The 13,783-nt window shown below is 39.8% G+C and overlaps 1 long non-coding RNA gene across 1 annotated transcript; it reads right to left on the reverse strand.

Moving 5' to 3' along the window:
* Positions 1-11,187: 11,187 nt before the first annotated feature.
* LOC148815927 (uncharacterized) lies at positions 11,188-11,790 on the reverse strand. The gene is made up of 2 exons (XR_016086046.1): positions 11,706-11,790; positions 11,188-11,470 (listed from the first exon to the last, which is right to left on the reverse strand). It is a non-coding gene; the product is annotated as an uncharacterized LOC148815927 (long non-coding RNA).
* Between the last annotated feature and the right edge of the window lie 1,993 nt (positions 11,791-13,783).

A 13,783-nucleotide genomic window follows, 5' to 3' on the forward strand; every position in this document is an offset into this window, starting at 1 on the left:
TATATTTAAGAATGATGTGTGTAATTATATTAATTCATTTTGGCATCTTTTACTAAAATCTGTTCTCTAGATCTTCTATACCTGGAATACCTGGAGTAGTGGTAGCAGTAGTTAGAACTCTTCTTAATCCTCATCTTCAGTCAATGTTACAGCTCTGCTTAGTGTGGGATTATAGGCACTGTAGCACTGGTGCTATGTATTTACTTGTACAAGCAGGCGCTGGAAGTGTTCCTCATACTGTGATAATTGAATAAACTTAACAATATGAATACTGAAGATTAATGGTGTATCTTACTCTAACCCTTGCTAATCATTGACTTTTAACTTCATGTACTGTAAGGGGTATACAGTATGATCACCAGCTATAATTCCTATGCATGCATATTTTGGACGAGTTGATCAGTATCATAGCATAGTCCTTTACATTAAAGAGATCATAGTAATGACTATGCAGTGGGTGTAAAGCCATGGATTCAGCAATTATTCATGATTATCATTGAAAAGTATTAGTGTGAATACATTATGTTCACCCTGGGCCTTTGGTGTCATTTTATTCTCAAAGTCCTTCTTATTGATCCTCTTGTGTATGTTTGAAACCAGCACTGGGGAAGTTAGACAACAGTTGTTAAAAAAATTAATTAATGAATTAAATTAATTACATTATATTAAATGAAAGGTGAGATTCACTTTACAAAACATCTTTTTGTTTCTGGGTTCATTCTATCCCACAGTCTGCACCCCAAGAAACCCTCAGAGATGATTCAGGTCAGGTACATGGGAATAAGCATTGAATATCTGTGTATTGAAAAGACAGAATAAAATCAGAATAAAATTTGAAAAAAAGTAAATTTTTGAAAATCTAAATTTTAAAAAATAAAGTTGCTTCATGAAACTCTGAAAAGTAAATAGGGAGCAGGAACTTGTTTGTCACATCGATTTATCAGCACAGCTCTTTTCCCGAGACAAGAAAGAAGAAAGTGAAGCTCCACTGGAACCCAGAGGTGAAGATTTGAAAATTGGGGAGGGGGGTTTAGGGAAAAATCAAAGCATGGTTTGAAACAGGGATGACCAACATCCACCCCGAACACAAGCTCCATGGCTTGGTAACCCAGACATTTAAGTTTCAAGGAGACTTTTTGCGGAGCAGCAGCAGCAAAGAGAGGACATTAGTTAGCCAATATGATAAAAATGACTTCTTTTTTGTTTTTTGTTTAGCACATTTGAACATTTTCAAAAACTGTCCAATCCCTAGTTTGTCAGGCATTTTTTTTCGCCGTGGGAGTGCTCCCACTTGTGCTGGTTTTAGTGCCTGCTGACTGGATATTACCCCAGCGCTTTGTCATTAAAATTGGGTTTCCAATAATGTGGAAGTGAACTCTTGTTTTCACGTCTACTATAACAGACATACTGTAATCTCCCTTGCTTTTAACCAAGCATATCATAATTTCTAAGAATGAAAATGATTTAAACTATGTGACACTATCATTCAACGAGAGCACAAAATATCACAAGGATCCTGCAGAGTGCAACAAAGACAGCAAAAAAAAGCCTATGCAATTGATTTGATTGACAGTTATTTATCAGTCAGCGCATTGATATTTCTTTATCACACAGTAAAATGTCAAAATTCCTTCCAAGGTGTGCGTATATCAGAGAATATAACACAGCTTCAAAAGTGTGTCAGCCAATTAGATTTCAGGACCGGAACTATCTTTCTTATAATTAGAATTAAGGTGCAATTAAAGATTTCTAATAATCTTTGTGTACCTTGACCATATAACCTGGTGCCTGCCTGTGTAAATACTCTACATAGGAATGTAGCTAAAAAGCTTGTTATCCTTATGATCTCAGCCTAAGAATGACCTGGTGGTTTTCACATGTGGGAAAGTAAGAGAGATGACTTTGTCTTCTGGATAACGATCCTTCCTACAACAGAGGCGATCTAAACTCCCATGATGGATGTCCACTGCTAGTGCCTGGATGTCTAGTTGAGAGCCATAGGTACATCTGGATCTGATCTTTAAAGTCACAGGGCACGTTCAATCACCCAAAGGAAGATCCACCGATGAGTGACCTTTAAGGTGGGCCCTAGTGGTAAAACCTGATGACATCTCAGACAATCACCAACTTCTGATGCGATACTACAAAACTGTAACTCAAGTCATTTTCCATTGGTTAACTCACTGACTCAATCTCTTCATCTAAACTGGCAAACTGAATTTTCAACCATGGGACTGCAAGCAGTCCGAGTCAGGACTTAAACTTTTCTCAGAGAAGCCAGACTGAGAGAGTGTGTCAGTAAAGTGCAGAATTCCAAGATATTCTTCCTGAAACAGAAGAAATATTCTGTTTGTAAACCCAACGCTATCTTCGACGATCAACAAAATCAGACAGCTAGACTCTTTGTCGACATCCAGAATATCCAAGCACACACTGAATATTAACTATAACACGGAATGACCTAAGTTCCTCTGTTGCCTACCTTGCAGATATCTAGAGGAAAAACTGTGCACAAACTGCTTTTAAAGACCAAAGTAAAATATCATTATTCACATCATAATTCTCAAGGGGTGTGCTATTATTCCAAACACACATTTGATGTTTAGTTCATGATAGTTAATGCATATTCACTTGTGTCTGAGAATATGAATATGATTTAGTTTTACGACACTGATACAACCTACGAGCTAGACTGTAAAACATTATCATCTCTGCATATTTTAACTCTGAAATTATTAACTCTTTTCTTTGTAATCCCCTTGTAATCAGTCATTCATATCACAGCAGATCATTTCTCAGATGTATTTTGTTACGCTTGTTTGTTATGCACGTATTGATAATACTGTATTAATAAACTGTATGTTGTATATTCGGAATTCCTGCATGAGATTGTAAATTATGATGTTTGATTGGTTTCTAAAAGTCGTCAAATTGTCACGGGAGCTGGTCCTGACTCCCAGGTAGTGCGTACTTTAGACCCTATGCAGACGCTATAATCCGGAAGTGACTGGAATAAGACCTCAAGGGAAACACAGCAAGAGCAGGACGGGATGACAGACGGGGGGGCGTGACGGCTGTGATCTGGTGACAAGTCCTAAGGCAGTCCAAAGGGGAAATCGGGTCACAGTCCAGGGTCCAGGAGCTGGGAGATCCAATCCGAGACAGACAAGATTAAAACCGGAATGGGATCTGGAACAGGAATAGTGACAGGGATTCAGGAGGATAAAAACAGTAATGAGGCCAGGTGCTCCGAGCCCTGGACTCAGCAGGTCAGGATGCCTGATGAAGCCTATGCCGTTGGGTCCCTCCATGATCCGCTGGTATGCGGGCTTCTGGGCGTACGCATTCCAATGCAGAGCGTGGAATAGTGGGAGTGCCAGGCTTTAAATAATAACAAGGAAAACATGGACAGCTGCACATAATGAACTAAAATAGGAAAGGGTCGGAGCGCCCTTTAGAGGAGGGATGACGATCGTGACACAAATCCTCTTGCAATTTGCTGTTACAATTTCTAATTGTAACAGCAAATGAAAACCCCCATCTCCACCAGTGTGTATCCCACCATGTGCCCGGTGCTTTGCAGGATAAGCTCTGGGCCACAGAAGCCCTAAATTGGACAAGCAATTATTGAAAGAACTTGAACTTGAACTTGAACTTGAACTTTATTGCCATATGTAACCGGTACTGGTACAATGGAATTCTTACTTACAGAAAGTCTCTCGATAGTTGTGATATGATGTGAAAAAGGTACAACGAAGGCCTGTTTACTTCTATTCTTTAACCTGTCACAATATATTGGTTTGGTTATTATCAGTTTTTACTTCAGCATGAGAAAAATATTTTATTTCCCTTCATCTTTTCCTCAGCACAGACATATCTGTGTGATCCTACAATTTAAATCTAAATGAATATTATAATATTTTAATTTCCAAGTTGTTGAGAACAGCTCTACTTGCCACCATTTCAGACTACTTCTAAACAAAAAGCTGAGCTCCTCCATGGGCTATGTCCTGTGTCTGTAACGAACAGTTCTTTCTGGACCCTATGCGTACGACACAATCTGACGGAGTGGGGAAACACTGGGAAACGTCATGCAGGAATACGGGGCTGAAGACAGGGGGTCGTGTCCAAGTTGCGCTGGTGCACGGGGGAGGTGTGGCCGAGGCGAAGAATCCCAAAGAGTAATCCTTAGAGTATCCAAAAACACACGAGAAAGTCCAAAACCAGAAGATCCATTAGAAGAAGGAATTAAAAACCATGAAGGCCGGGTCGGAACCGGCGGACGGGGAACAGGAACGGGAACAGGAACAGAGATTAAAACCTTAACGGGACCAGGCGCTTCCAGGTCCCGGACTCGCACGATATGGAAATCAGATGCAGAGCCCGGATGAGCGTCAGCGCCTGGCTTTTAAGGTGGGCTGGGAATAGGGAGCAGGTGCATAGAATAAAGTCTTAAGTGAAAGGGCTGGAGCACCCTTAAGGAGGGGGAACTATAATCGTGACAGTGTCATTACTTTCAGCCTCAGCTTCAGGTCGCAGCTGACCTGCTGAGGGAGTTATTTCTATGTGTGTAACACTGGAGGGAGAGACAGCTATTATTGAGCTCATGGTAACTCTGACAGTAACAATCTGTTGCATCTTCAGCCTGTACTCTTGTGATGGTCAGAGTGAAGTCAGTCCCAGATCCACTAACCCTGAAATGCTCTGGGAATCCAGACTGACAGGTAGTTGCTCCATAGATCAGGAGTTTAGGAGCTTCTTCAGCTTTCTGTCGATACCAGGCTAGTCTGTGCTTGGAGTCATAAACGTACACTGCTGTTCACCGGATTACGAAATAAAAAAAATCAAACAGCATATGGTAAAATATTTGAAACAATTCATTAAACACTTATTTACATAATTTAAACTTTCAGTGTTTTTTTTTGTTTTACACTTAATAATTAATTATTAGCACTTTAACTATACTGATTTCAGCACAAATGCTTCATTTGTGAACTGAGATAGATGAGTCAAACATCCTCTTATAGTTTGTAACATGTTTTTATGTTCTTCTGACTGTATCTAGAAGGAGCTGTTGTTATTTAACACTATACAGGCACTTACAGTAGCTAGTTATCTAGTTACCTGCATTTACATACTAGGAGACACAGTAGTGATACCTTCTAGTGCAGTTTTAGAGTCAGGGGCAGGAGCTAAGACTTCTCTGTCTCTGTCTGCAAGTCATGTAATTGAAAGACACTGCTGACTGCTAGTTTACTTTTAGATTATGTTTGTTTCTGTTTGCATACAGTAATCTTGCTGTATCTGAACACAAAGAGACAAGACTGTCAATTCCATGAGGAGTATAATCTTTGGTCTCTTCTGCCCAAAGTGAAAAAAGACCCTATGCGTAGTGGCGGAACAGGGTTTAGCCTGGGTTCAGCTGTCCAGGAAATGCTATATAGAAACCTATGCCCTCAGGCCACGGACATGGAGCGACCTGGTGCTAGGCGAGTCTCAAGAAATTCTAAACCTCAATGCTGTGTGAGGAGGAAAGTGTGACCCAGAAATATATAGCCCCAGACAAAGACACAGCGGATGGACAAGCAAAGTACAGGGAACTAGGGACAGGACAGAGTAGGAGCGCCCTCCAGATGTAGAGGGCATGACAATATCAGGACACAATGTTGTGTTGCAGATTTCCCTAGGGGGATTGGAGCTGCCTGACAAGGTCCACCTCCATTTTCATTAATATTTAATTTATACGGCTCTTCTCTTGACACTCAAAGAGCTTTACAGGGAATGGGGACTCCCCTCCACTGCCACCAAAGTGTAGCCTCACCTGGATGATGCAGCAGCAGCCAAAGTGTCCCAGGAGGAGGCCATGATGAGTAGAGGACATGGGAAATTTAGGTAGGATGCCAGGGGTAACACCCCTGCTCTTTTCAATAAACACGCTGAGATTTTTAATGACCATAGAGAGTCAGCACCTTGTTAAGGTCTCATCCGAAGAACGGCTCCTTTGTACAGTATATGTTGACTGTCACTATACTGGGGCATTAGGACCCACACAGACCACAGAGTTAGCTCCCCCTACTGGTCCAATTATCACCTTTCCAGCAGTAACCTTCTTCTCTTCCAGGAGTTACAGGGTGATATAGCTGATATACTGTATCTCAGACTGTGTCTAAGTGTACATAATGTAAACCCAGAGAGCAGTGTGTGCCTAAATGTTTCTGATGTAAACCCAGAGATCAGTATTTGTATGATCTTAGAGCTTAGAGCTGACAATGCTAATGGTGGTGCCCACTACGTTCAAAACTGGTCAATTAACTTCAATAGCTAGTTAACTATAGTATAAGTGGAACGATGGTTTGTGACATAGAGTCCCTAGTTGGCAATAGGAAACTGTGGAGAGACTGTAGTTATAGGACTAAACCACTTGGGGTCGCAAGTGAAGGGTTGACAGGGGTGGATGAGGTTCTCAGCTGAGTGTGGTCAGCAGAGTAAGGCTGATGAATCTCTAAAGAGGTCTGAGGCACAGACCTTTATAAACATGCTCTTTTCACGACAATGATAGACAGAGTAAGTCTGGACATGAGTATTTTTGACAGCTTCTGTGTTGAAAGCACTAAAAATCAATTATGCAATCTCACGTTTTAGAGAATTCAGCCCTTAGCCAGCCAAGGGAAGACAGATCGAACCTCTGTCTGAGTCATAAACTGTGCAGCCCTAATTAAACAAAAAGCCTGTATTTACTGTAAGTGTTTAGCTTAAGTAAAATGTGATTTTAAGTAATAGCTGTTTATTAATATTCCAATAGCTGTAGAATATGAAATACAAACTGTGTATTTGCAAACTTCAGTCTCTGTTAAACATGGTATCACCTCCACCAGTAATGTGTCTAAACACACAGAGCCAAGTGCTGATTTAACCAAACTCTCAACACCCCAATCCATTCATGCTATGCTGAATGGAAAAAGGTCTCAGCTGATTGTGTCTCATTCTCGTTTCCTTATAGAGCTGCTCTCTGTCTAGTCCTGCGGTTCTGGGAGTGTTCATGCTAAACTGTTAATCTTTTTCTGTCACAACAAACACCACCAAGCCTGTGTTTCCAGCACTGACTGGCTACAAGTGCTCCTAAAGCCAGGAAGACAATTTGCATAGAAAAGACACTTTGCATTGGCAGTACATGCTCTGGGAGTGTTTATAGCCCTGTGAGTTTAACACTTCAAGACTGAGAGCTGCCCTTCAGGGAAACACAACCCACAGCAACAATGACCTTCATCACTATTTTCATCTGGACACTCCTAGTCTCTGCTCGAGGTAGGAATGGGTCTGAAATATTTGATGAATGTAGTTTACAACTATAGGTAAAAATGAAATGTTTTGTATAAAACAGGAAATCAATTAAATTTTTTAACGATATTTTAATGATATTTACTACTTTCTCATTTGCAGAATCCAGAGGACAGGTAACTGTGACTCAGACTCCAGCAATGAAATCTGTTTTCCCTGGACAGACAGTCACTGTGAACTGTAAGACCAGTGCAGCACTATACAATAACAGATTCCTAGCCTGGTACCTAAAGAAAGTTGGAGAAACTAATAAATTCCTGATTTATGCAGCAACTATGTCAGACTGGGATCCAGAGCGTTTCAGTGGCAGTGGATCTGGGACTGACTTCACTCTGACCATCACAGGAGTCCAGGCTGTTATTAATACTACTAGTAATATCTTCGGTAAAGGCTTTTATGCATAAAATATTTCTGCATCATTAAAATATTTATGATAAAGGTAGGTTGTGCACTTTTGTCCAACTGAGCAATCGTACTTTCATAAAATATACCAACTTCTTAATGACTGATGATTAACATGCTGTAATACACAGTTTAAATTTAAAAGCTTAAATGCTGTACATGAGAGGTTAAGCTGTATTGGCTCCACCTGGCGGTTTTACAAGGTGATTCCGGATACTTTCCGGCATGACGTTAAATGATGCGATACACCGGGTGATACCGCGTTTTGATGCGACACGCCACCGAGGTATACCACGAAATACCCCACCCGTTTTGAATGGCTGCATCTGTATATTCTCATGTACGGTTAGAATGTGTTCATTGTCTTCCAATGAAAGACAAGTTCCTTTTCGCCGAAGTCGGGAGACATTAGAAGCTTGCCACACCCGGACTGTTAAACCAACGCATTAGCACGGTAAAGCTATCCCATTGAGGAGCCGGGCAATAATTGTTGCGTTCCTTGATTTTCTGATCTGCAAGGCCATTTGGCTGCAGCGAATGTGAATTCTGTCTGGCATTGCCAGATTGTGAAAAAATAAAAGTATTTAAATCAAGATATGGGTATACAGGTACAGACTTCAAGCTGCACCACTTAATGACTTTGGTAAGGAGACGGACTGTGGCCAAATCATGAAGACTCTCTCACACCAAATAATGAAGATGAAAAGAAACGGGAAGTCAACATGAGACATTGTACAGTATTTGCGTTAGTCTGACATCGATAAGAAGAGTGCGCAGAAGGCTTGGATGGAGATACAAAAAAAACAACACATGCCCCATTATAAGGGTAAAAAACAAAGAGGAAAGACTCAAACAAGTGCTCCAATGGATTGAACAGGGGGAGACATTTCATGATGTACTTTTCACCGATGAAACAACAGTTGCTCTGGAACAGTTTTCAACAATGTCATTTTGTAAAAAGGGAAGAGATGTGGATTGTTGACCGGGGCGGGAGACATTCGGGAATGTGAGTCTGATAAAGAATGAATAAAAGCATTTTATTAAAAACGCATTTGCGTTTGTCTGGGTGCTGACAAAGTAAAAAACAATTACTTTTTGACAATGAAAAACTGTGTGTGTCTCTGTCTCTCTCGTGTTTCGAAATCCTGTGGCTTTTGAAATTTACTGGGGGTGGACCACATCGGTAAATTTCGATGGGTCCAGAGGCAAAAGTGCCATGCTTTGCAATCTCCGAGAAACCATTAGTAGCATTGTGAATCGGAGAATCTCAACACTTACTTTGTGCGACTGGAAAAGAATTTGTGATCGAATCAACAAAATACTTCGAAGAAGGAGGCGCTCTTTTCTCCTAGTCAAAAAACTTTTTGTTTAAGAGAAGAGTCACAGGATGGGCTAGATTTGAACACACAATTTCTGGTTTACAAGGCAGGAACATAGACCACAGTACCACCAGCAAAGGTGACGTGAGAAGCAGTGAAACAGCCCTACACATACAGAATCAACAGACATTGTACAGCATGTACTACTGCGTTGCAGTATATGAATATAATTATATCGTTATTAATGTCTTTAGATACGCGATTCCATATTATATTAGCAGAAAAGCTTAAAACTACCACTTTTTATACCTGCTATTTCACATGTTAGTTAAAGACTTCGATGCTTAAAATGTTTAGGGAGAAATGGAATACTGGTGTGTATTTTTTCTTTAAAGTACCGATTCCTGGAATCTGAGTGGCTGACACCCTTCTGAAGTGGTACCATAATCTCTGGTATACGGAAAAGAAAGCGTAGATAAAAAAGCTTGGATTCTCATGTATCTTATACAAGTATCTTTTAATACAGTCTTTGCTGTGCTCTTGAGGATCCTTGTGATATTTTGCGCTCTGGTTGAATGATGCGTTGCAGTTTAAATAATTTTCGTTGTTAGACATTATGAAACGTTCTGTTAAAAGCAAGGGAGTTTTTATTATTGTTATTGTTGTTATCAAAAATGACTTAGAATCGATCATGTTGTGATATTTTGAAATAAAAAAGTCAATTGATTGTCCATAATATTGCTATTCTATCTTTTCGAAGAAATGTTTGTTAAAAGAGAAGTCCAGCACCAGCTGGATTTGAACACACAACCCAACAGTTAGTAGTCAGGCATGTAGACCAGTAGACTACAAGGGAAGTCACATGAAAAGAGAAGCGAAACAGCCCTACACAGCCCTGTCGCAGTACACTAATCATATCATTATTAAATTCTTTAGATATGCGATTCCATATTATATTCCCTTTTAATCAAATTCTAAAAGTATGCTTGTTGAATCCGGTATCTCTTTAGTTAAAGACTTCGATGCTTAAAATGTTTAGGGAGAAATGGAAGACTGGTGTGTAGTTTTTCTTTAAAGTACCAAGACCAGCCATATACTGTATATTTATGTTCCAAAATTAATATCGTTTATGGCCTTCACACACGTTACAGTATGCTCCTATTCTTTTTATGCTCAGCTACTAAGATTTCCCTTCAGTGGTTAAATTCAATATCTACAACGGGCACAGTAAAGACGTTTACTGTAAGTCTTTCTACGACAGACCAACTGTCGGTCAACCAATCACGTACCGCGGTACCCCGCGTCATCTTGCATCATGATGCGCGACGCCGTAGCCAATTACCTCAGGTACGTGTCTGTACCGCGCACTTTGAATGGCTGCATCTGTACTGAAGTCTGAAACAGAATATGAGAAAAGGAGATTATTAATATTACAGAATTACTCTAGGCTGATGGCAATATCACTGTCATAACACTTCTCCTGTCATTTTGACTCTCTACTTTGACTCTCTACTTTGGATGAGTCGTTGCTGCGCTCTTGGGGTAATTTTGGTCAGCTGGCCCCTCCTGGGATGGTTCACCACTGTTCCATGTTTTCGCCATTTGTGGATAATGGCTCTCACTGTGGTTCGCTGGAGTCCCAAAGCTTTAGAAATGGCTTTATAACCTTTTCCAAACTGATAAATCTCAATTACTCTGTTTCTCATTTGTTCCCATAATTTCTTTGGATCGCAGTATGATGTCTAGCTTTTGAGGATCTTTTGGCCTACTTCACTTTGTCAGGCAGGTCCTATTTAAGTGATTTCTTGATTGAGAACAGGTGTGGCAGTAATCAGGCCTGGGTGTAGCTAGAGAAATTGAACTCAGCTATCCAAAGATGTGATAAACCACAGTTGATTTATGTTTTAACAGGGGGAGCAATCACTTTTTCACACAGGGCCATGTGGGTTTGGATTTTTTTTCCCTTAATAATAAAAACCTTCATTTAAAAACTGCATTTTGTGTTTCCTTGTGTTATCTTTGTCTAAAACTTCAATTTGTTTGACGATCTGAAACATTTCAGTGTGACAAACATGAAAAAAAAAAAGAAATCAGGAAGGGGTCAAACACTTTTTCACACCACTGTATATACAGTATATATTTTATTGAAGTTCAGTTTGTTTGTGTGCCTCTTCAGCCTGGACTCCTGTGATGGTCACTGCCACTGCCACTGAAATGCTCTGGGATCCCAGTCCGACGCGTAGTTGCAAGATAGATCAGGAGTTTAGGAGCTTTTCCAGCTTTCTGTTGGTACCAGCTGAGGCGATCATTATTGTACACTGCAGGACTGGTCTTACAGCTAACAGTGACTGTCTGTCCTGGAGCAGTCAATATTGTAGGAGCGTGGGTCACAAAAATCTGTCCACTAGATTCTGAAGATGAAGAAAACATTGCAAAAAGTGGGAAAGTATTGAAAATACCAATTTATTCTGTAAATCAGTAATACATTATATGATAGACATACAGTATGAAAACAGAATAAATTAATAAGATATTTATTATGATGCTTTAATATTTTTTATTTTTAAATTAACATAAATCTTGATTTCTTCTTCACATAATACAAAAATGTTTTAAATTCTATAAAATATCCAAACCCATTCCTACCCTGATCAGTGATGAGGAGTGTCCAGATAAATATGATGAAGAAAGTCATTGTTCCTGTGGGTTCTGTTACCATGAAGCACAGCTCTCAGTCTGGAAGTGTTAAACTCACAAGGCTATAAACACTCCCAGAAGTGTCTTCTATGCAAATTATCTTTCTGGGTTAGGCTGCATTAGTAGCCAGTCAGTGCTAGAAAAACAGGCTTGGTGCTGCGTGATGTGACAGAGCAAGATGAGCAGTTTAACATTAACACTCCCAGGACAGCAGGACTAGACAGAAAGCAGCTTTATAAGGAGCAGAGGATTATACACAATCAGCTGAGTCCAACTTGAATGGAGTGGAGTGTGGAGAGTCTGGTTAAAGCAGTACTTGGTTTTGTGTGTTCAGGTACAGCAGGATCAATAGTTGAACTAAAAACGTATTTTACAGAGACTGAAGCATGCAAATGCACATATTAAAAACAGTCATGCAACCCACATTTTATATAAGTTTACACTGTCACAAATCCACTTATCAGCTATGTCCGCATTTCACCCAACATAGCTGGAATGGGGTGGAGTGCAGAAAATCTGGTTAAAACTGCACTTGGCTCTGTTTGTTCAGATGCAGCACAATTACTAACTGCACTGACTTAAACACTCTTAATACTTTTGGGGCAATACAAGAGAGGCAAAATGTTCAGTTCAGATCTGACAAAATACCTTGTTATATGTTTGTGGTCCCATGGGACATTCCTCACAGTGTTGAAGGAAAGACATGTTTTATCTATGGGGCTGGAGAGACACTGAAAACTTATTTTAATGTTCATGGGGAGTGTGCTCTCTCTTTGCATGACAGTCTTCTGTTCTTCTATATAACCGACAGTTGAAGGGGTCAGTCCTCTTTCTCAATTGTGTCTGTATTAAAACCTCAAACATTCAGACCCTCAGGTCTAAAGTTTCCAACTCCCTCCCTCTCCTCTTTCTATTCTCTCTTTATTTTTGTATCCAGGTTCCCAACTGGGGGGTAAGTGAAGCTCACTTCTCCAACATCAGGATTCAGGGCCAACATGAACAGTTTAGCATGAACACTCCCAGGACAGCAGGACTAGACAGAGAGCAGCTTTATAAGGAGCAGAGGATGAGATACAATCGGCCGAGCCCTTACTCCACTCAACACAGGTGGAATGGAGTAGAGAGTGGAGAGACTGGTTGAAACTGCCTTGCTAAGATATAGCAGGATTATTAATACCCAGTGAGTTTTAAAGGTTAAACTCACTACAGGAATTAAAACAAAAATTGAACCCAACTTTTTATTGAAGTAATTTTTTTATAGCAGAGGTTGAAATGTAGAAATGCACAGTTACAATGTGTTATGCGCCCTGATAAACCATCATATATTTAAGAATGATGTGTGTAATTATATTAATTCATTTTGGCATCTTTTACTAAAATCTGTTCTCTAGATCTTCTATACCTGGAATACCTGGAGTAGTGGTAGCAGTAGTTAGAACTCTTCTTAATCCTCATCTTCAGTCAATGTTACAGCTCTGCTTAGTGTGGGATTATAGGCACTGTAGCACTGGTGCTATGTATTTACTTGTACAAGCAGGCGCTGGAAGTGTTCCTCATACTGTGATAATTGAAAAAACTTAACAATATGAATACTGAAGATTAATGGTGTATCTTACTCTAACCCTTGCTAATCATTGACTTTTAACTTCATGTACTGTAAGGGGTATACAGTATGATCACCAGCTATAATTCCAATGCATGCATATTTTGGACGAGTTGATCAGTATCATAGCATAGCCCTTTACATTAAAGAGATCATAGTAATGACTATGCAGTGAGTGTAAAGCCATGGATTCAGCAATTATTCATGATTATCATTGAGAAGTATTAGTGTGAATACATTCTGTTCACCCTGGGCCTTTGGTGTCATTTTATTCTCAAAGTCCTTCTTATTGATCCTCTTGTGTATGTTTGTAACCAGCACTGGGGAAGTTAGACAACAGTTGTTAAAAACAATTAATTAGTGAATGAATTAAATTAATTACATTATATTAAATGAAAGGTGAGATTCACTTTACAAAACATAA

The sequence above is a fragment of the Atractosteus spatula genome, chromosome 24 (genome assembly GCF_055471065.1).
Source record: "Atractosteus spatula isolate fAtrSpa1 chromosome 24, fAtrSpa1.hap1, whole genome shotgun sequence".
NCBI classification, from domain to species: Eukaryota; Metazoa; Chordata; class Actinopteri; order Semionotiformes; family Lepisosteidae; genus Atractosteus; species Atractosteus spatula.